This window comes from Bos grunniens, chromosome 3, assembly GCF_055505025.1.
Source record: "Bos grunniens cultivar Pamir isolate PY7600 chromosome 3, Bosgru_T2T1.0, whole genome shotgun sequence".
Lineage (NCBI taxonomy): Eukaryota > Metazoa > Chordata > Mammalia > Artiodactyla > Bovidae > Bos > Bos grunniens.
In genome coordinates this window covers 90,958,576-90,982,513 of record NC_141167.1, presented here as the reverse complement: position 1 = coordinate 90,982,513, position 23,938 = coordinate 90,958,576, and the positions used below count along the sequence as shown (strand labels likewise).

Below are 23,938 nucleotides of genomic sequence, written 5' to 3'. Positions count from 1 at the left end.
CTGGAGAAAACTGGTGGAGCAACGATCCAGCACAGCCAAAAAGAAATAAAAAATAAATGTTTGGTTTTTTTTTAAGTTCTTGCATTTAGGTTCTTGACTCATTTTCAGTTGGCATCCTGTTAGATTCTGCTAACAACACTGAAGAAAAATTAAAGGGTGGAGGAGTGAAGAAAAGACTACTGTTTATCTCCATCCCTGGTTCCTTCCAGTGACTCTCCAGTGGTGGCACTTAACCCCAGCCTCCAGTCCTTTCTTCACTCCCCTCAAACCTCTCACTTCCTCTCCGAGGCAGCAGTGGGTGATGCCCTGTCCTCGGAGGTCAGAGTTCCACTTCCTTAGAGCTCTTCCTCCAAGCTCCTGCGAAGTCTATAAAACCCTCTCCTGAGCCTTTGTTTCTCCACCCCGGAGCGGGGAGTTGCTTTCTGACTTTTATTAAGGGTCGAGCTCAGCACTCCCTCTGTCTTCTTTCAGCCCTCAGGGGCATCTGCTAACAACACACTGTATTAACTTCTCTGATTGAAAGTGTAACTTCTGCTTTCCAGACTGGATCCCAGCTCATACAGTGAATATGCCATTATTTATTCACCCATTCACCTTTCGATAGATGCTGGGACTGTTTCTATTTTCTACTTCTATTTCACTTTGAACAATGATACCAAGACATTTTGTACATGTGTTCCGGTATACAGTCCTAACATTTCCCTATGTATATATAAGCAATAAGATGCTGGGTATTAGGGTATACAAATGTCCCATTTAACAGGCAACTGTCAATCTGTTTCCAGTTTACACTGCATTGTATACAATAATATCCTGCTTATTCACATATTCAAATTCCACATATGCCTCTGTATGTGTGTGGAGGGGCCCAGAAGCCTGGAAGGCGAGAGAGGCTTTCATGGATCCCAGCCAACAGATGAATTTTTGTGTCCCTGGGGAAGCAAGAGACTAGCCCCACCTGAGGAAAGCTCACTGGTGCTCTGAATGGAGATATCTACCTTTGCACCCAGGTCTTGTGTTGACCAAAGGAAAATCACGTATTTCCTCCTGATATGTTAAGAAGGGGGAACAGGAACTGTGCAACTGGTAGCAATTTCATGAGAGCCCTTAAGAATCCTGCTGCATTTAACAAATGCTCACTAAGTATTAGTTCCCTTTTTTTCTTGTTCCTCTCCTGCACTGAAGCCACTTCTCAAGAAAGTGAAAGAAAATGAAAAACTTGCTAACAAATCACAATTCTGATCTCCATCATGATGAACAGAGCACTCATTAATTGCTTACCCTCCACCCCCCACAAAAAAAGGAGACAGGATTTTAAGTTTTCCTTAGGGCTTCTGCGTGGTGGGAGGTGCTCCATTCAGAGCACCCGTGAGCCCTCCTCAGGTGAGGCTAGTCTCTTGCTACCCCAGGGTTGCAAAGAGTCGGACAAGACTGAGCGACTTTCACTTTTCTGCGTGGTGGGAACTGGAATGAGCTGGTTTCTCTTGGAACTTCTGGATGATAATTAAAGAGACAGTCTGACTCTGGATGCCTCTTCCTTACTCACTCCTTCTATGGAACTCCCAGGGGAGGGCAGAGAGGAAGGGGTAGAGGAAACAGACCACCCCAATCAGGACCCTGGCTCCTACCTCTCAGGGACAGGTCAGCTGGGGTGACCCAGCTCAGTTAGAGGAACAGGGTACTAACTGTCCAGGAGCAGTGATTTCAGAAACGCTGACCTGGATCCACTGTCCAAAAACTACCTCCCTCACCTATCACCTAAGGGCTCACCACAGGAACTTTACTTACTCAGGTATTAAACTGTGGTGGAAAGGAATTCATACCGACCAACTGACAGCTTACAGGAGTCACCTAGCGCAGCCTCCCTCCCAGCACAGCGACGCGGTTAGATCTGACCCGGCTGATGGGGCCCTGGCGGAACGCTGACCGTGAAGGGACATGTCATCTCAGAGTGGCCCTTCCGGTGCCTGCACAGTGGGGACTGCTTGACGGCTCTTCTCATACCAGTCAGCTCCTGCCAGGCAGAGCCACAGCACAAGGTTCTGTGTGGGGCCAGGACGGGCCCGGCTGTGAGGAACACAGGATGTGTAGACCCTGCCCCGGCCCCTCAGCAGCCCTGAGGACGCGCACGTGACCCACAGCCGAGGCGCCGCACCGCTCCCTGACAGCAGAGCCGACGCGTAGTAAGACGGTCACCCATGGCCTGGACAGCCCATGGCCTTCTGTAAGCAGCCCAGTCAGCCGCTGGCTCCAGTCAGACATTTCCAAGGCCCTTCTGAGGTATTCCTGGGCTGAGCCGGATCTTGCGCCCTCCCTTCCAGTAGCCCAAGCTGGGGTATGTTAAGCTGACCCTAGTCAGGAGAGGCTGGGAATTCGCCAAGCGGTTCTCAAACTTACGGCTGCAACAACCAGGAAGGGCTGAAATACAGACACAGCCATGAGCACCAGGGGCCCTTTCCTGTCCTGGCTGGAGGTGAGAAACCAACAGGGGGAGAGAGAATAAGTGTAAATTGGGAGTGACCCCAAAGCACCGGGATAGGATGGGAAGGGGCTGGAGGGGTCCCCGGGTCCTCCAGTCCTCCTCTGAGGGGACAGGGAAGGATCAGAGAAGGTGGCCTCTGCACTGAGCTCAGAAGGAAGTGTCCCAGTTCACTAGACAGAGGAGATGGGGGAAGAACCCCAGGGGAGGCTGGGAAACAGGAGGGAACCATCCCTGAATCCCGGGGCCCACTTTTCCCACCCCCAGTGCAGGGTCTGGGTGGAAGGTGAGGGCTAGCCTGGCTGTCTGGGGGACTGAGCACCGAGCAGGAACTCCAGTCCCAGGGACCCAGCCAAGCTGGACTGCCTGTCTTGGCTTTTCTACAGGTCAAATGGAGACTCAAGCTTCTGCAGCCCAGACAGACAGATGCCCCCCACTCGACTAGCAGGTGAGGACAGAGAGGTCAAGGGGAGCCACCCTAGGAGAGCAGAGGACAAAGCTGAGAAGAGAGCTTGGGACTCCTCTCCTGGTCTCAGCTGTGTTGGGTGCAGGGATCCCCAGAAGCTTCACCGGCCTCCCTGGGGCAGCAAGGGAGCTGACAGTTGGCTGATGATGAAGCATGCCACACACAGTGTGGGTTTTGTCCTCTTCTGGGAGGGGGTCAATGGGCCATGCTGGGAGCGAGAGGAGCTGCTCAGACCACCAGTTCTGACAAAGCCCCATGAGCTGGGGCAAACAGGAGGCTGCATTTGCTGGGAAGAAACTCCTTTGTCGAGAAAGTGAGAAGGGTGCAGATTTAAGCTGGATCAGGAGAGATTCAAGCCAGAGCCCTGAAAGAACATCCAGGCTGAGGGTGGTGAGACTGGAAGGGGACAGGTGTCCGCCAACTTGGCAGTGCCATCATCCAGCTCCCAGGACTGGTGAAGCCAAGTCCCTACTTAGAACTCAGCTGGAGTCAATCACACTGAGCCACAGCCGAGGGGAAAGATCAATCAGGGCAGACACAGCTTTCTTTAAGACCGTTCTGGCTTTGGGCTGAGGAGAGTGTGGCAGGGTGGGAGAGAAATGTATCGATAGGTTCCCAAGCTGAAGCCCAAGCCTATTTAAAGTCTTAATATTTTAAAAGATCTGGGGCGTGGATGAAGGCAAAGGAGGGCTAAATAATTTAGAAAGCAAGCGGCTGCTGCTAATGGGATTTGTGCCTTTTCGGTCCCAAAGCAACAACTGGTCTCCTGGGAGAAAGAGTGAGTGAGCACAAAGCCAGCCTTTATTGCCACTTGATTGGCTTTGTGCATCTGTATCAGTTATCTACTGCTGTGGAACAAAGATCCCAAAGCTTAGTAGCTTAAGACAACAAGCATTTGTATCTCACACAGTGTCTGGGGGTTAGAAATGTGGCAGCTGGGTTGTTGTGGCTCAGAGTCTCTCATGAAATTTCAGTCAAGTTCTTCTGGGGCTACAGTCACCTGAGGCTTGATTGGGATTGAAGTCTCTGCTTCTAAGATGGACACAGTTATTTAATGAGGCAAAGATGGCCCCTCACAGCCAGCTGAGACCATTGGCTCAAGAGCCTACTGGTGCCAAATTCAAATTTTTATACCCCCAGTTGTTTTAAATTTATCTCTAGCCATTTCGACCCTGCTTGCTTTGCATTCCTCCCCACACTGAACCCCATCTGCAAGCCATCAGTACAGTAAACTCTGGGGCTAATGACGATCCAAGCTACCGCTGCCCCTTGGGGCTCTCTCATCGCGAGACTCCCCATCACGTTGCTGGACCACATCATCTAGGCATGAGGGGTTCTCTCCATCTCCCTCTCCTCCAGGAGTTTCCTTGCCCTCCTCTTCTCGGTGATGGCCCCAAGTGACTGACCATGGAAGGTCTCATGTTATAAAGGACTTGAAAGCCCTTTTACCAGTGTAAACCCAAATAAAGCTCATTGTCTGCTACTGCCAACCTCCTGGTTATCTTTTTCCTTGATCAGCCCTGAAATCTCTCAAACTGACTACACGTGGCTGTTGGCTGGAGGCCTCTGTTCCTCATGAAGGCCTCTCCTGTCTGAGTTTTCTCAAGACAGGGCAGCTGGCTTTCCCCGCAAGAGAAACCCAAGAGACAGCTTAGCCAAGTGGAAGCCATCATGCTATTTCATGACCTAGTCACACACATAACAAACCCTCACTTCTGCTTTACCCTGTCAGAATTGAGTCACATCTAACAAAATACAGCCCACATGCAAGCAAGGGGAATGAGGCTCCATCTCTTGAAGAGAGGAGTATCAGAATACATGGGTACACTTAAAAAAAATCATCAGAACTCTTTTGCAAGCGCCCTTTCTCACCTCACCTCCTCTTTACCAGGGCTCTGTGAGGTAAGCAGGGCAGGTAATAAGACTGAGGGAGGCGGAATGACCTGGCCATGCTCACACGCCTGGTGGGTGGGGCTGAAACCCAGGACCTGATAAGCCTCCACTCCCCACCCTGACCTGCTACACAAGAACCCCTCACCTCTTCACAGCAGCGTGTCTCACTTTTCACACCATTTTTTCTCTTCCACCTTCTGGCTCTCATGACAATTCTGTGAGTTACATCAGGGATTACCAAACACAGATAAGTCAAAAGAACCTGCTTCTGGTGACAGCTTTGGCACAAATAAGCTGTGTGATCCTGAGAACGTCCCATCCCCTCTCTGGATCACCTACGCTTCTCTGTAAGATGTGAAGAGTATACACCTCTTACTCAGATACAAAATGCACCTGTGTCAAAAACTTAACTCATTATTTAATGAGGAAGCCCTGAGGTATTACAACCAAGTCCAAAGAATGCCAAATGCCAAAGGACTACAGATTTATAGTCAGATAAGGAATGTCAAAATGAATAAACAAATAGTTGGAAATTCAAAGAACTGGCAAAACTGGCCAATACCCATAGGAATCAATAGCATCCATTGTGAAATGGCCAGTTTGCATTTCTTTAGAAATGAATTAATTGCCCTACTATGAGGTGGCATTAGTGGTAAAGAACCCGCCTACCAATGCAGGAGACTGAGAGACCAGGGTTTGGGTTCGATCGCTGAGTCGGGAAGATCCCCTGGAGGAGGGCATGGCAACCCACTCCAGTATTCTTGCCTGAAGAATCCCATGGACACAGAAGCCTGGCAGGCTACACCCTATAGGGTCGCAAAGATTCAGACACGACTGAAGTGACTAGGCATGCATGCATGCGTGTGTATTTAAACTTTTACCTCTACAGGTTGTAAAATAGCCCAGTCAAAGACAAACCAGGCAGAGATTACCTGGATCTATGAGCTGTCCACGTCAGGACTCCCACTTAATTTCAAAGTCTCACCTCACTATTTTTCCTTGTTGTTTTAGTTGCTAAGTTGTGTCCAACTCTTTTGCAAACCCATGGACTGTAACCTGCCAGGCTCCTCCATCCCTGGGATCTCCCAGGCAAGAACACTGGGGTGGGTTGCCATTTCCTTCTCTAGGGGATCTTCTTGACCCAGGGATCGAATCTGCGTCTCTTACATTGGCAGGCAGATTCTTTACCACTGAGCCACCAGGGAAGCCTTTCGTCCTTACATGAATAAAAATGCAGGCAGGAATCCCTGATCAATTCCGATTGTAAGCCTCAATTCACCAATGAGAAAACAGGCTCAGCCTGTGGGTGCTGTCCCTTGCAGCTGTCCCCTCAAGCGTCTTCCGTCTGCTTTTCCTCTTCCCCCAAGAGCACAGCAATGAAGCTCCCTCTGTCTTCTCTGGACACCAACGACCCCTTTTGAGAAAACTTTGAGTTTTCTGTCTCTGTTGTCCTGGCCCAGAAGTGGGGCCCTAACCCATACTGACTTGAAGTAGTTAATGAAAAGCACATGAGTCAAAATCAACCTAATTATCAAAGGCACTTGTGTTAATGAATGCCTTTCAATCCATACAGGGAGCTAACACACTCAAAATTAAAAGGGAATAAAAGCCATTACCTGGAAATGCCAGGGCTCCTACCTGAGCTGAGCCCTGTGAAGTCATTATGGGTAATTATGGGCTATTAGTTGCTATCATCTCAGCAAGACAACTGGCCCCAAGTGTTACAGTTAATGCCTAGGGCAGCATGTGACCCCTCTGAGGCAGGGAAGTTAAAGGTGACTTTCTGTTCTTAGCTCCCTTCCATGCCACTTCCTGTGAGTGCCCCCACCAGGCCCTTCCATTCTATCGTTCATTTTCCACCCAGATTTGTTATCCTAAATTTTCTTTTGTGACTGGGAGGTCTAAGGAGCCTCAAAGAGCTTTCCTGATTTTCCACTCAACTCATTCTGAGCTGACTTCTCAGGCTGTGAAAGGTGGGGAGAGCAGTGGGTGTCTGAGAGGGATGGCCAGAGAGGAAAAGTGGCACGCCCAGGATCACAGAGCCGACTCCCCTGCGGCCCAGTGGTTGGGAGTCTGCCTGCCGATACAGGGAACACAGGTTTGCTCCCTGGCCCAGGAAAATCCCATGTCTCAGGGCAACTGAGCCAGTGAACCACAAGTACTCAGCCTGTGTGCTGCAACTACCGAAGCCCGCACACCTAAAGCCAATGCTCTGCAACAAGAGAAGCCACCGCAATGAAAAGCCTGCATGTCCCAACTGGAGAATAGCTCCTAATCTCTGCGACTAGAGAAAGCCCATGCACAGCAAGGAAGACCCAGCACAGCCAAAAACAAGTAACAAAATTAAAAAACAAACAAAAACAAATCAAGCTCATAGAGCCTGGCTGTAGTTTAGCTACAGAACAGAGAGAGGTTGTGAGAAGGGAGAGATGCTGGGAGCTTCGGGTGAACATTTTTGGGAGTGATCAGGCTTTTGCTGATTTCTTTCTAAAGGGAGCAGAGCAGTGTGTAGGGAAGGAGGTTTATGGCTCCTTCAAGACTCCAGCTCAGTAAGGCAAAGGATGGTTTGCCTTCACCTAACCCATGTTCCCGGCTTCCCCAGTGGCTCAGTGGTGAAGAATTTGCCTGCAATTCAGGAGACACAGGTTCGATAGCTGGGTTGGGAAGACCCTCTGGAGAAGGAAATGGCAACTTACTACAGTATTCTTGCCTGGAGAATCCCATGGACAGAGAGCCTGGTGGGCTACAGCCCATGGGGTCGCAAAGAGTCGGACATGACTTAGCAAATAAACAACAATAACAACTCCGTATACCAGTCAAACTCTTTGTGGAAGATTAAATATGGCTACAGATTCTTCGCTCTCCCTCCCTCAGAAATATAGTCTATTTCTCCAATCTTTGAGTCTGGTCTGTTCTTGTGTCTTGCTTAGATCAGTAGAATACAGCAGAATGGCTACTGTATTGAAACTGCACAACTTGTCCCAGGACTGAATGAAGCTCAAGTTTGTTATGTCTCAGTGCAAAAGGAATTCAGTGAGGGGTAAAGTGATAGGTAAGAAGTGGTGGTGGTGGTTTAGTAGCTAATTTGTGTAGATTTATTAATATACTACACTTGTGAGGGATAGAAACGGGTAGGCAGAAGGGCTCAAGAACTAAGTTGCCTACATTTTTATAATCAAAGGAAAAGTGGGGAAGGAGAGAGGGACTACCTTCTTCCTCTTCCTTTGTAGAGATGTTGCAGGAAAATGGGGGACGGGGATGGTCATGTCCTAGGTCTTAAGTGAGTCCCTGGAATGGATACCAAGCGAGGGTCCTGGCTTCCGGAGTGAGCCACAGTGCCGTGACAGCAGGTCTGCAGAGACAGACACATTCCACAGGCAGAAGCGTTCCATCTCAGAGGGCGAGAGCCGCCCTGACGCATGGGGTGGCTAGTTTTTAAGGGCTGGGTAACTTCTGAGGCTAACAAGCAGGAAGATTGCTACAACTATTTTGGGGAAGAGACAGGGAATTCCAGGAATTGGGCCACTCACTTTTTGGCCTTTTATGAAATACCTCGGAACTGCCATGGTGCCTGTGGGTGTGTTCTTGCAGCACATGTTAACCTTTTACAATGAGCTTATAATGAGGCTCAGGACCACTGCACATCGAATCTTCTGCCATCTTAGGACTACTTTGCTCTACCCAGTTTTTGTCATAGTCAGTTTTCTCAACAGCTGTGTCATTCTTTAAGGATTGTAGGCTTCCCCCTTCCCTCCTGTCTCAGTACGTATTTCAGAGCCTCAGTCTCAGGACACATAGATTCTGCTTTCTCTCAGAACACAGCCGATAGCATGCTAAGTAAGGAAGCCAGTCAAGTGTTTGGGAGGGTGAGAGGTGTGGAGCCACTGAGCCCCTCACAGTTGGTAAAGTGAAAATTTTAAGCTTTAAAAGATACAGAAAGAAATCTTATCTGCCTAAAGGAGAGCCTCCTGAAAAATATCAATACCCGCTTTACCCAGGGAGTTTCCAGAAGATTCAGCTACCCTGCTGGGTTCCTCTGTCCTTGGGATTCTCCAAGGACAAGAATACTGGAGTGGGTTGCCATTTCCTTCTCCAGGGGATCTTCCCAACCCAGGGATTGAACCTGGGTTTCCCGCACTGCAGGCAGATTCTTTACCATCTGAGCCACCAGGGAAGCCTCTCAGAAGTATCTCTCTTGATAAGGGTGCAAATACCTCGGGGAGGATAGATACTCTACTCCGCCATCAAGCAAGCCCTAGGTGGCCTCTCACAGAGTCAGTGTCAGGCTCGGGATAGGACTAGCCATCGGGAGGGCTCTGGACCTCTTACAGAGTCAGTGTCAGGCTCGGGATAGGACTAGCCATCGGGAGGGCTCTGGACATTCCTCCCATCACATATTCCTGCACCACCTAGGCCCCTACCTTAGTGTGAGGTGGGCCATTTGGTGCTTCTCCTGGAACCCTTCCGTTTGTGGTCCACATCTAGCCTATGCAAAAATATGATAAAACCTGAGCTCCCTACCGAACTGGACCAAGGGCCTGCATGTATGCGTGCGTGCTAAGTCACTCCAGTTGTGTCCAACTCTTTGCGACCCTATGGACTGTAGCCTGCCAGGCTCCTCTGTCCATGGGAATTCTCCAGAAAAGAATACTGGAGTGGACTGCCATGCCCTTCTCCAGGGGATCTTAGTGACCCAGGGATCAAATCGGCATCTCTCGGTCTCCTGCACTGGCAGGCAGGTTATTCACCACGGGTGCCACCTGGGAGGCCCAGACCATTTAAACTGGAACTCGTTTTTCGCTCTGAATATTTTAAGACAGGTGGTTAGAGTAGAACAATAACATGATTTGTTAATGGCTAATCACCCATTGTAGGTATTAATAGACTTAGCAGCACAGTATCAACCAGATGGATGTTAGCTTGGAGTCTAATGTGACCAAGTGTATCATCCAACTGCACAAAACTTCTCCCAGGGACTCATCATGAGGGCCTTTCAAACACCATCCTGTGGGGTAGGGAGGGCCATGGTTAGGTCCCAGGCACCACCAGTCTGGCCTAAGATGCACCTTTCTCTAGCAGAGATATTAAGTCCTGACACTTGATTCGGAGCTCAACATTGTAGCTATTCAGCAAGGGATCGACAAGAAGTAAATAAGCTTTTTAGTATTAAGAGGGATTTAGGTTGCCTTAGCTCTTGAGAAAACTGTATGCAGGTCAGGAAGCAACAGTTAGAACTGGACATGGAACAATAGACTGGTTCCAAATAGGAAAAGGAGTACATCAAGGCTGTATATTGTCACCCTGCTTATTTATATGCAGACTACATCATGAGAAACTCTGGGCTGGATGAAACACAAGCTGGAATCAAGATTGCCGGGAGAAACATCAATAACCTCAGATACGCAGATGACACCACCCTTGTGGCACAAAGTGAAGAACTAAAGAGCCTCTTGATGAAAGTGAAAGAGGAGAGTGAAAAAGTTGGCTTAAAGCTCAATATTCAGAAAACGAAGATCATGGCATCTGGTCCCATCACTTCATGGCAAATAGATGGGGAAACAGTGGCTGACTTTATTTTTTGGGGTTCCAAAATCACTGCAGATGGTGACTGCAGCCATGAAATTAAAAGATGTTTACTCCTTGGAAGGAAAGTTATGACCAACCTAGATAGCATATTCAAAAGCAGAGACATTACTTTGCCAACAAAGGTCCATCTAGTCAAGGCTATGGTTTTTCCAGTAGTCACGTATGGATGTGAGAGTTGGACTATAAAGAAAGCTGAGTGCCGAAGAATTGATGCTTTTGAGCTGTGGTGCTGGAGAAGACTCTTGAGAGTCCCTTGGACTGCAAGGAGATCCAAACAGTCCTAAAGGAGATCAGTCCTGGGTATTCATTGGAAAGACTGATGTTGAAGCCTAAACTCCAATACTTTGGCCACCTGATGCAAAGAGCTGACTGATTTGAAAAGACCCTGATGCTGGGAAAGATTGAAGGCAGGAGTAGAAGGGAATGACAGAGGATGAGATGGCTGGATGGCATCACCGACTCAATGGACATGAGTTTGGGCAAACTCTGGGAGTTGGTGATGGACAGGGAGGCCTGGCGTGCTGCGGTCCATGAGTTCACAGAGTCATACACAGCTGAGTGACTGACTGAAATGAACTGAGAGAAACTCACAGTAGCAAGCAGTAATGCTATTTTCATCCGGTTGAGTCTATTACACTGCTCCCTATGTTATCAAACCCATTCATTTTGCACAAGGAACTGAAACCCCTCTGGGTGTTCTAGGTACTCTGAGTAGAAAGGCATTTGATATGGGACACTCAGACTGGCTGGAAAAGCTGAAGTGGTGAGCTAATTCTTTGGACTCCTCAGAACTGACCACCTCAAAAAAGGCTGTAAGCCCAACCTGTACATTTTTGTAGTTTGTTATCCTGTACATATTAATTTGTCCTTCCCAGGTGAAGCTAGTAGTAAAGAATCCGCCTGCCAATGCAGGAGATGCATGAGACATGGGTTCGATCCCTGGGTCAGGAAGATTCCCTGCAGGAAGAAACAGCAACTCACTCCAGTATTCTTGCCTGGAAAATTCCATGGAGGGAAGAGCCTGGTGGGCTACAGTCCATGGGGTCACAAAGAGTCAGCCTTGACTGAGCACATGCACACACACACATTAATTTACTGTTAAGGAAATCAAACTATTAATCATATATTCTGGGAGTAATACAATACAAAACTATTCTGCATTATTTTTCATGAGATTCTGGCCTTTCAAGTCTACTTTGTATCAACTTGAGCTGCTGCAGCCCTAGATGAATGCGCCTATTTCACCCCAGCTTCATCAGAATTGGGCATTTTCATTAAACATTTTTTATAAGGTTTTTTTTTAATAATTAAGAGATGTTATTGTTCAAAAAAATTATTCTTAGATCACCTTAGATGACACACTGCCCAAGAAAATCTCAATAGAATAGTAGATCCTACAAGTATAGACTGAGGCTGGAAATGTGTGTGTGTGTGTGTGTGTGTGTGTGTGTGTGCGTGCGCACGCGCAATGGGCCCTGTGACATGCAAGATCTTAGTTCCCTGCCCAGGGATCGAACCCATGCCTCTACAGTGAAAGTGCAGAGTCTTAACCACTGGACTACCAGAGAAGTCACAGGGAAATGTAATTTTTTCTTTCATTAATTAAATGCTGTCACACCTGGAAAAAAAATTCTTAAAGATAAACATTTTCCCTTCTACTTGTGCATAGTAGTCTACTCTTTTTCTGTTTATGAGTTATCTCTTCTTATTCATTTTCTATCTATTGAGGGCCTATTTTAAGCATAATCTTATTTATTTTTTCTTCACATCTAAGCATTTAATTAGTGGCATGTTTCAAGTGTCAGTGCTGTCTGTGTGTTAATGGAAAAGGACTCAAAATTTGAATGGTAGAGGCACGTATGTGGCCTTGACTAGCTCCTTTATGATGTTCAGTCTTCTCAGCTGCCGAGAAGAAGCAGGAAGTCATGTCTCTACGGGTGACTCAAAAGTCAGCAACGTTAAGTGGAATGTGTAGAGCTGACACAGTCAAATAACCAAATGTGGCCAACTTCTGAGTTGTGCTGCAGTGCCCACGTTAGCAGGGCCCGGGAAGACTGGCCACAGGCGCCACTGTTCAGTGAGGACGATGGGACTAAAAACAAGTCCTGTACCTTCTCATTGCAATAGCAGGACAAAAACTTGGATCCAACTTGAGCCTTTGTGCAAAAACTAAAAATATGTGAACTTTAAAACATGTTTAAAATATTAAAAATCTATTAAAGTTAAAACTACAGAAGCTTAAAAAGCAATATACAGGCGATTATCTGAAATATTCTGTTCAAGGCTGGCTGATCACCTGCCAACCTCATCACTGATTTCATCCTAGCCCCACGGGTTCCAGGCAGCAGCTGGGCAAACAAGCTTGGAAAATGGTTCCTTCAAGATCAGCCAAAGAGAGCTTTGGTTAAATATACTTCCCATGAAATTACACAGAGACATTTTGATGGAATTCTGCACATGTCAAAGCTTAACAAAATTAAATATAAGATTGATAATATAGCACATTTAGGAAAAGTATCATTTTTGTGTGCCTTTTATTGTTCCCACACTGGTCATACCCAAGTGTGGTTGACAGGGACAATTTTACAGATGAGTGGTTTGGGAGAAGTAGTGTCTGCTGCTAATTCAAAAAGCACTCATGCAGGGCCCTTATAACCTCATCTTGTTTGTCCCATCTCATCTCATTGTCTCATCTCTTGATTTCTTACTATTATTTTTTTGTGTGATTTTCTTTCTCAATTAAAAATATTACTTTTATAAATAATTTTTAAAAAATGAATAAAACAAAGTATAACTTTGAATAAGGTATTTATGTAGTATAGATTTTAACCTTTTGGGACTTCTTAAAATACAAGTATTAGTTCATATGTTTTCCCAAACAGATCCTCTCTTTTTATGTCTTCCGCTAGTACAGGACTTTTAAGGATGTATATATATCCTATGTAAATGTTATCAGTAACAGTTATGTATTGAGCCCCTATTATGTGGTAGACAGCTTGTTGATAAGCAGTACCTCCTTTAATCTTCTAAACAATTCATTTTACAAAAGAAGAAACAGTCTCTGAAGAGTCAAACTTTCAGGAAATTTTATGACATGATCATAATTTGAATGTAGGTCTTTCTGACTCTAAAAGTCTATATTCTAGTCAATTCACCCATGATCTACTTTCTCTTTCTAATTGAGTATTCCTTTAATTACTTTTTTTTGACAATATTTTTCTCTGAATTTATTGAGCTGGTCATAATGATTTCACTCCTATAGGGTTAGGTAAGTTATATATATATTTTTTTAGACAGACAACTTATTAAACACAATTTTTTATTTTTTTAAAGACAATTTAAAATTTCATATTAATATTTTTTAAAGATTTATAGTGAACATAAATATAATTGAAAATTAAAATCACAAAGTTAAAACAATTCATTATGATTTAATCAGTCAGATTAAATGGGATATACTGCAGAAGAAAGTATCAAACAAAACTGTAAGGACTTACAAAAACACAATTTAAATTCTCTGATATGGGTTAGCGGGACTTCTCTCCACCTATAGTAGCAATTCGAAGTAGTCTTTTTTTTTAACTTTTTATTTTGTGTTAGGATATTGCCGATCAACAATGCTGTGACAGTTTCATGTGAACAACAAAGGGGCTCAGCCATACATACACATGTATCCATTCTCCCCCAAACTCCCCTCCCATCCAGGCTGCCACATAACATCAAGCAGAGTTCCATGTGCTGTAAAATAAATTCTTGTTGGTTATCCGTTTTGAAGATAGCAGTGTGTACATGCTCACCCCCAATTCCCTAACGATCCCTTTTGCCCACCAACCACAAGTTTGTTCTCTCTTTCTGCTTTGTAAGTTCATTCGTATTGTTTCTTTTTAGAGTCCACATATAAGGGATGTCATACAACAGTTCTCCTTCTCTGTCAGACTTCCTTCACTCAGGATGACAATCTCTAGGTCCATCCATGTTGCTGCAAATGGTATGATGGCACTCCCTTAATGGCTGAGTAATGTTTCTTTGTATAAATGTACCACATCTTCTTCATCCATTTTTCTGTCAATGGACATTTTGGTTGCTCCTATCTTATTTATTTTGCTGTTGGGTCTTAGTTGCAGCACTTGGCATCTTCCTTGCGGCACATGGGCTTCTCTCTAGTTGTGGTACGTAGACTCTAGAGTGCTCTGGCTCAGTAGTCCTGTGGCACGTGGGATCTTAGCTCCCCAACCAGGGATTGAACCCACATCCCCTGCATTGGAAGGCGGATTCTTAACCACTGGACCACCAGGGAAGCTCCTCAAAGTATTCTTTATCTCAATATGTTGTCACTATACTTTTAATCTTTGTCTTTTATTTTCTTCCTTCCTGATGTGCCAAGATTTCTTCTTTCATTATTTTCTTTCTGTTTAGAGAGTTTCCTTTAGCCATTCCTTTAAGATAGGTCTTCTGGGAAAGTTCTCTTAATTTTCCTCCCTCTGAGAAAGTCCTGGTTTCTCCTTCATACCTAAAGGATATGTTTGATGGATATAGAATTCTGGGTTGACATTTCTTTTAACACATGAAAAACATGCCACCTCTTTCTGGCCTCCATGGATTTTGATAAGAAAACCTGCTGTCATTCAAATTGTTTATCTCCTATAAATAATACATCTTTTCTCTTTTGCTGCTTTCAAGAATATTTTCTTTGCTTTTAGTTTTCAAACATTTGACTATGATGTGCCTTGGCATAAAGTTTTGGGGTTTATGATATTTGGGTTCATCAGTTTCATGAATTTGTAAGCTTATGTTTTTTGGACAAATTTTCAGGAACTTAGGAAATTTTTCAGTCATTATTTCTTTGAGTACTTTTTAATCTCTACCCTTTTTCCAAGATTCTGGTGCCACAACACTAAGATCTTTTATATAGCTCCATAAGTCCCTGATTCTACGTTCATTTTTTTCTATTTTTATCTCTGTTGTTCAGATTGAGTAATTTCTATTGTTCTATTTTCAAATCCATGGATTCTTTCCACAGTTCTACTATTGGGCCAATCTACTGAACTTTTTGTTTGAACTTATTGTATTTTATATTTAAGTCCTAAAATCTCCATTTGCCCCTTCCTTCTCTTCTAATTTCTTACTTTCTGTTTTCATGGGTTTCAAGTGTGCTCATAATGGCTCACTGATACGTTATAATGATGGTTGCTTCAAAATCTTTCTTCGACAAGTCATTCTAACACCTATACCATCTAGATATGGGTATCTGATTACTGGTTTTTCTCACTCACATTGAGATTGTCCTGATTCTTGGTATGAGTGATTTTTTATCAAAGCACAAACATTGGGGGTATTATGCTATAAAGCTTTGGGCTTTATTTAAATTTTATGTTTCAGCAGACCTCCTGTGACACTGCTGTGGTGCTACCTTTTTCATCTCCACAGGGAAGGCTTTGCATGGGGTCTAGCCTGTATGGTTTGCAAACCTCTTGGTGATTTTTCAAAGTATTGTTAGGTGAAACAATAAATCTATGGGGTGGAAGGAAGCACAGGTAAATCAGTCCAGGTATGCGTTCCTGGGTGACTCATTTTTTAAAAATAGAGTACAATGTTTTTTATTCACTAATAAACTAAAAGTCTGTTTCTAGATGTTTCTTCCTCTTGTATGCCTCATTTGTTTTATTACTAAACAAAGCCCTGTAAGGGGCAGTTTTACCTAATCCTCAGATTCAAATCCACCCTCATCTTGACTAATCTTGAAGTAATAAAGTTCATAAGTCTCATTGTCAGATACAACCACATAAAGTCAACCATGAAGACTGTTCTTAAGATATTTCTTGGTAAGATACTTCAAATAGCTTTTGGAGAACTGTTTCTCAGGAAAAATCATTTTATTCTTGAAGCATTCAATATGAACGACATTCCCAAAATTTCTAGCTTTTCCATTGACTTTAACTTTCTCTAACAAAAAAATGTTCAAAATTTCCAGAATCAAAAATCCATCTTCTATTGGATGAGCCTGGTCCAAATTAAACCTCCAGGCTGACTTCTCAGGCTTCTTGTCTTTCTGCGGCATCATCTTGAAGAATTAGAAAGAGACTGGATGATTGATTTAACGGAGAATTAGCTCACAGCCACTGAGGACAGACTCTGCTATGGTCTGAATGTCTGCTGCTACTGCTGCTGCTAAGTCACTTCAGTCGTGTCCGACTCTGTGCGACCCCATAGACGGCAGCCCACCAGGCTCCCCGGTCCCTGGGATTCTGTGAACCCCACAAATTCATGTGTTGAAATTTTAACACCAAAGGTGGTAGTATTAATAGGTAATGGCTTTGAGAGGTGCTTCAGTTATGGGGGGATCCTCATAAATGGGACTAGTAACTTATAAAAGAGGCTCCAGAGAGAACCCTAGCCACATGAGGACACAATGAGACACCTACAGCCTGGACAAGAGCCCTCACCGGACCGTGCTAGCACCCCGATCTTCTACATCACACCTCCAGAACTGTGAGAAATAAATTTCTGTTGTTTATAAAAACTTTATCTTGTCAGTGGGATTTTGTTACAGCAGCTTGAAAGGACTAAGATAGGCCCCCAGTGGATGGTAGCCCAGACCAGGGTGAAGAGGAGGACAAGAAGGGGCATTTTGCAATCCACTGGGGTTTGAAAGGTACTCAGTTTAAAAAATCAACATAAAAAAAGTTATTATAAACCTATTATTAGAGAGAGCTGTGTTAAGCAACTAGTCTCCATGCTTTGAGTCAGAATTGAGTCAGATTCCTATGAAACTGAGTCAGAACACCAAGGGCCTGCCTAGGTCCAGGTCACACATACACAAACAAACAAACAAAAAAAGATCTATAATATTAGTTAGTTCCAGATTGAAGGAGATGATTGGATAACAAAATCTGTATCACACAATGCCTGGTCATGTTTAGGTTTTCAAAGAAGAGGGTGAGTTACTGAGAACTTTGTTAAATGGCAACCTCAGAAAAGTTGGGGACCCATTGCTGGCAATAATTAGGAGTCCTAGCCAAGAATCCTCTGGCTTGAAAATAAGCCTGGAAAAATGAAAGGCTTCCATAAAGCCTTTCAAGCCTGCAAGTGAGGGCTTTGCCTTTTTGGTCTAAATCATGCCCTAGGAAATGAGCTTTGGCTTGACAGAATTGTAACCTTTCTTTGAAAACTTTGGATATTTTAGCTAAAAAATTAAATGGACTGATACCAGTCCTAGAGCTCACTTCATCTTTAGAATGCAACAAAATGTTAACTATGTATTCGAGACAAAGAGTCAGACACAAGTTACCAACTAAATTACACATATTTATGAAAAGTAGGTGGGTGCTTAAGTAAACCCCTGAAAGACCTCTGCAGAGATCTTCAGATTGGGCTTTATTAGAACAGAACAATATAGGTAAGTCTGGGTCCAAATGAACTATAACCTCATTATGAACTGAAGAACCCTCATGAATTTGGAGAAGGAAATGGCAACCCACTCCAGTGTTCTTGCCTAGAGAATCCCAGGGATGGGGGAGCCTGGTGGGCTGCTGTCTATGGGGTCGCACAGAGTCGGACATGACTGAAGCGACTTAGCAGCAGCAGCAGCAGCATGAATTTCAAGAAGTAGCGATCAGAAAAATGTTTATTCTGGCAATACCATTTGCACTATTCAGTTATTAGATGTCATGTCACAAGAGAAAAGAATGATCTATGGCGTGAGGGCTACATTTTAATTATTCTAATAGAAAATCTGTACCCACTAAACAATAACGCCCGATTCCTTCCTCCTTCCAGCCCTTGGTAACCTCTATTCTTTTTGTCTATGAATTTGCCTATTCTGGATACCTCATATAAGTGGAATCAAAGGGACATGCTCTGGCAAGATGGGCTGCCAGATAAACAACTGTCTAAGTCTCCTGGGTCTTATTACCTGCAGGACAAATGTAGCCTAGTGTTAGGAGCATGCACTGTCATCAGGTGACCTGGATTTGAATCCTAGCTCCACTACTTCTTCTTCTCTTTTTTTAATTAAAATATTTTTCTAACTGTGGTAAAATGCACATAACATTAAATTTATCATCTTAATGACCTGCCTCTTGCGGGTCAGGAAGAAACAGTTAGAACTGGACATGGAACAACAGACTGGTTCCAAATCAGGACAGGAGTACATCAAGGCTGTATACTGTCACCCTGCTTATTTAACTTCTATGCAGAGTACATCATGAGAAATGCTGAACTGGATGAAGCACAAGCTGGAATCAAGATTGCTGGGAGAAATATCAATAACCTCAGATATGAAGATGACACCACCCTTGTGGCAGAAAGTGAAGAACTAAAGAGCCTCTTGATGAAAGTGAAAGAGGAGAGTGAAAAAGTTGGCTTAAAGCTCAACATTCAGAAAACGAAGATCATGGCATCTTGTCCCATCATTTCATGGGAAATAGATGGGGAAACAGTTGAAATAGTGACTGACTTTATTTTTTGGGGCTCCAAAATCACTGCAGATGGTGACTGCAGCCATGAAATTAAAAGACGCTTACTCCTTGGGAGGAAAGTTATGACCAACCTAGATAGCATATTCAAAAGCAGAGACATTACTTTGCCAAAGTAGTCATGTATGGATGTGAGAGTTGGAATATAAAGAAAGCTGAGTGCCGAAGAATTGATGCTTTTGAACTGTGGTGTTGGAGAAGACTCTTGAGAGTCCCTTGGACTGCAAGAAGATCCAACCAGTCCATCCTAAAGATTAGTCCTGGGTGTCCATTGGAAAGACTGATGCTGAAGCTGAAACTCCAGTATTTTGGCCACCTGATGCAAAGAGCTGACTCGTTTGAAAAGACCCTGATGCTGGGAAAGATTGAAGGCAGGAGGAAAAGGGGACGACAGAGGATGAGATGGTTGGATGGCATCACTGACTCAATGGACACGAGTTTGGGTAAACTCCGGGAGTTGGTGATAGACAGGGAGGCCTGGCATGCTGCGGTTCTTGGGGTCACGAGTTGGACATGACTGAGCGACTGAACTGAACTGAATTGAATTGAATTATTTTTAAGTGGACAGTTCAATAGTGTTAAGTATATTCACATTGGGAAACCAATCTCCCAGACTGTCTATCTTGCAAGACTGAAGCTCTATACCTATTAAACAACAGCTTCCTACTCCCTTCTACCCCCAGGCTCTGGCAACCACATTATACTTCATGTCTTTCTAAGTGTGACTTCCCTTCTAAATAGGCTTCCCTGGTGAGTCCACAGTGAAGAATCCACCTGCCAAGCGGGAGATGCGGGTTCAATCCCTGGCTCAGGAAGATCCCCTGGAGATGAACATGGCAATGTACTCCAGTATTCTTGCCTGATAAATCCCATGGACAGAGAAGCCAGGTGGCCCCCAGTCCATGTGGTCATAAAAGAGCTGGACACAACTTAGCAACTAAACAAAATTTTACTATTCTAGATACCACTCAGATAGGTATAATCACACATCATTTGTGCTTTTGTGACTGACTTACTTCACTTAGCAAAATGTTTTTAAAGTTTGGCCAAGATGTGGCATGTATCAGAATTTCATTCTTTTATAAGGCTGAATAATATTCCACTGTGTGTGTGTACACACACACTACATTTTATTTATCTATTAAGTCTGGATAGATATTTACCAATTTTATTTTTCTTTTCACACTGGAGGGTGTTGAGGTGGAGAGTGACATGATGTGATTTATACCTAGTACTATCATTCTAGTTACTCGATCTAAAATAGAATGTAGCAAAACAGCATGGTATTAGCACAAAAACGGACACACAGATCAATGGAACAGAAAAGAGCCCAAAAATAAGCTCCCGCATCTAGAGTCAAATAGTCTATGACGAAAGGAGGCAAGAACACAAAGTGGAGAAAAGACAGTCAGCTCAGCCGTGGTGCTGGAAAAACTGGACAGCTACAAGTGAAACCCTGAAATTAGAACATTCCCCCATACCACATAAAAAATAAACTCAAAATGGTTTAAAGATCTACATGTAAGACACAAGGCCATAAAACTCCTAGAGGAGAACACAGGCGTAACACTCTTTGACATAAACCATAGCAATATTTTTTCAGATTAGTCTCCCAAGCAAAAGAAATAAAAGCAAAAAAAAAAAAAAAACAAAAACAAAAAACAATGGGTCCCAATTAAACTTAAAAGTTTTTGCTCAGCAAAAAACCATCAATAATATAAAAAGACAACCTACTGAGTAGGAGAAAATATTTGCAAATGATGCAGCCAACAAGAGGTTAATATCCAAACTATACAAAAGCACACACAACTCAATATCAAAGAAATAAATAATACAATCAAAAACTGGGCAGAAAACCCGAACAGACAGTTTTCCAAAGAAGACACAGAGATTCTGGCTAATAGGCATATTAAAATATACTTGATATGGCTAATTATTAGAGAAATGCAACTCAAAACCACAGTGAGGTATCACCTCACACCTGTCAGGATGACTGCCATGAAAAACTCTACAAATAACAAATGTTGAAGAGGATTTGGAGGAAAGGGAATCCCTGTACACTGTTGGTGGGAACATAAATTGGCAAAGCCACTATGGAAAACAGTATGGTGGTTCCCCAAAAAGCTAAAAATAGGGACTTCCCTGACAGTCCAGTGGTTAAGACTCCATGCTTCTACTGTAGGGGCCAAGGGTTTGATCTCTGGTTGGGGACCTAAGATCCAACACGCACACCACATGCATGGCCAAAAGATTTTTTTAAAAAAGCTAAAAACAACTACCAAATGATCCAGCAATTTCACTCTATGGTATATAATCTGGAAAAAATAAAAACAGTAAACTGAAAAGATACACACTCCAATGTTTAGCACTGCTATTTACAACGACCAAGACACAGAAGCAAACCAAGTGCTCATCACAAATAACTGAATTAAGAAGATGCTCCACTCCAGTACTCTTGCCTGGAAAATCGCATGGACAGAAGAGCCTGGAAGGCTGCAGTCCATGGGGTCGCTGAGGGTCGGACACGACTGAGCGACTTCACTTTCACTTTTCACTTTCCTGCATTGGAGAAGTAAATGGCAACCCACTCCAGTGTTCTTGCCTGGAGCATCCCAGGGACGGGGAGCCTGGTGGGCTGCCGTCTATGGGGTCGCACAGAGTCGGACACGACTGAAGCGACTTAGCAGTAGCAGGTGTGTATATACGTATACATATGTATATATAATATTATTATATAAATACACAGTGGAATATTACTCAGCCATAAAAATAATGAATACTGCCATTTGCACAACATGGACGGACTTAGAGAATATTATGCTTAGTGAAATAAGTCAGATAAAAAAACAAATGTATGTGATATCACTTATATATGGAATCTAAAAATACAAATTAAATTTATATACAAATCAGAAACACAGACATAGAAAAACAGACTTACAGATATAGAAAACAAACTTGTGCTTACCAAAGGGGAGAGGGAAGTGGGGAGGGGCAAATTAGGGTATGGGGTTAACAAATACAAATTACTATATATAAAATAAATAAGCAACAAGGATTTATTGTATAGCACAGGGAATTATACCCATTACCTTGCAATAACCTACTAGGGAATATAGTGCTTCCCTGGTGGCTCACCCATAAAGAATCTGCCTGCCAATGCAGGGGATGCAAGTTCGATTCCTGGGTAGAGAAGATCCCCTGGAGGAGGAAATGGCAACCTACTCCAGTACCCTTGTTTGGAAAATTTCATGGACAGATGAGCTTGCAGGGCTACAGTCCATGGGGCCACAAAGAGTTGGATACAACTTAGCAACTAAACAATAACACCATAATGGAACATAATCTGCAAAAATATTGAATGATTATACTGTACACCTGAAACTAATACAATATTGTAAATCAACTACTCATCAACAACAAAATCTGTATTTTGACACACACACAATAAAAGATAAATTAAATAGAATGTAGAAGAGGAAAAGACAAGAAGGGAGTTCAATTAGAAGAGTATAAAATTAGTCCAAAGCAGAGATAATTGTGGTGTAGGTTAAGCTGTTAGCAATGGAAATGATAAGTGGTTTATAATACATTTTGATAGTAGAGCAGATAGGATTTACTGATAGCAGGAATTAGGGTACACCTGTATGAAGTAAACAGAGGAAATCAAGTACTGTTACCAGTTTTTGGTCTGAACAACTGAAAGAATTGTCATTTACTGGGAGGAGAAGAAGAAAAGTTTTGGAAATGAGAACGTTAAGAGCAGTTTTACAACTTAAATCCAAACAATGAGCAAAAGACCTAAATAGACACTTCTCCAAAGAAGACACACAGATGTCCAACAGGCACATGAGAAGATGTTCAACATTGCTAATTATCACAGAAATGCAAATCAAAACCTCACACCAGTCAGAATGGCCATCATCAAAAAGTCTACAAATAATAAATGCTGGAGAGGGTGTGGAGAAAAAGGAACCCACCTACCCTGTTGGTGGGAATGTCAGTTGGTACACTCACTATGTAGAACAGCACAGAGACTGCTTAGGAAAACTCAACCCAGAGTTATCATATGATCCAACAATCCCACTGCTGGGCATATATCCAGAAAAGATGAAAACTCTAAATTCGAAAAGGTACATGTACAAATGTTCACAGCAGCACTATTTATAATAGCCAAGACATGGAAACAACCTAAATGTCTATCAACAGACAAATGGATAAGAAGATGCGGTACACACACACACACACACAATGAAATATTACTCAGCCAGAAAACAGAATAAGACAATGCCATTGGCAGCACCATGGATGGACCTAGAGATTATCCTACTAACTGAAATCAGAGAGAGAATAACAAATATGTATCACTTCTGAATCTAAAAAAAAAAATAATGATACAAAGGAATTCATTACAGAACAGAAATAGACTCACAGACACAGAAAACAAACTTATGGTTACCAAAGGGGAAGGGGGGGAGGCATAAATTAGGAATTTGGGATAAACATATATACACTGTATATAAATAAAAAACAAGGACCTATTCAGTTCAGTTCAGTTCAGTCACTCAGCCGTGTCCGACTCTTTGTGACTCCATGAATCGCAGCACACCAGGCCTCCCTGTCCACCATCAACTCCCAGAGTTTACCCAAACTCATCGAGTCAGTGATGCCATTCAGCCATCTCATCCTCTGTCGTCCCCTTCTCCTCTTGCCCCCAATTCCTCCCAGCATCAGGGTCTTTTCCAATGAGTCAACTCTTCACATGAGGTGGCCAAAGTATTGGAGTTTCAGCTTTAGCATCAGTCCTTCCAATGAACACCCAGGTCCGATCTCCTTTAGGATGGAGTGGTTGGATCTCCTTGCAGTCCAAGGGACTCTCAAGAGTCTTCTCCAACACCGCAATTCAAAAGCATCAGTTCTTTGGTGCTCAGCTTTCTTCGCAGTCCAACATTCACATCCACACATGACCACTGGAAAAACCATAGCCTTGACTAGATGGACCTTTGTTGGCAAAGTAATGTCTCTACTTTTTAATATGCT

The 23,938-nt window shown here is 43.5% G+C and overlaps 2 long non-coding RNA genes and 1 pseudogene across 6 annotated transcripts in view; 1 reads left to right on the top strand and 2 right to left on the bottom strand.

Moving 5' to 3' along the window:
* LOC147376070 (uncharacterized) overlaps nucleotides 1-23,938 on the bottom strand; it is a 174,887-nt gene that overhangs the window by 115,820 nt on the left and 35,129 nt on the right. The window contains exon 1 of one of the 4 annotated variants that reach the window (XR_015160698.1): nucleotides 6,060-6,442. The exons of the other annotated variants lie outside the window; for them this stretch is intronic. This is a non-coding gene — a long non-coding RNA (uncharacterized LOC147376070). Of the gene's footprint in view, nucleotides 1-6,059; nucleotides 6,443-23,938 lie in introns of those variants that run through there. 4 annotated transcript variants of the gene reach the window in all.
* Nucleotides 2,849-4,435, top strand: LOC147376072 (uncharacterized). The gene is made up of 2 exons (XR_015160701.1): nucleotides 2,849-2,927; nucleotides 4,107-4,435. It is a non-coding gene; the product is annotated as an uncharacterized LOC147376072 (long non-coding RNA).
* LOC147376071 (ribosomal protein eL22-like 1 pseudogene) lies at nucleotides 15,082-16,485 on the bottom strand (annotated as a pseudogene). Its single transcript, XR_015160692.1, has one exon. The product of XR_015160692.1 is annotated as a ribosomal protein eL22-like 1 pseudogene (transcript).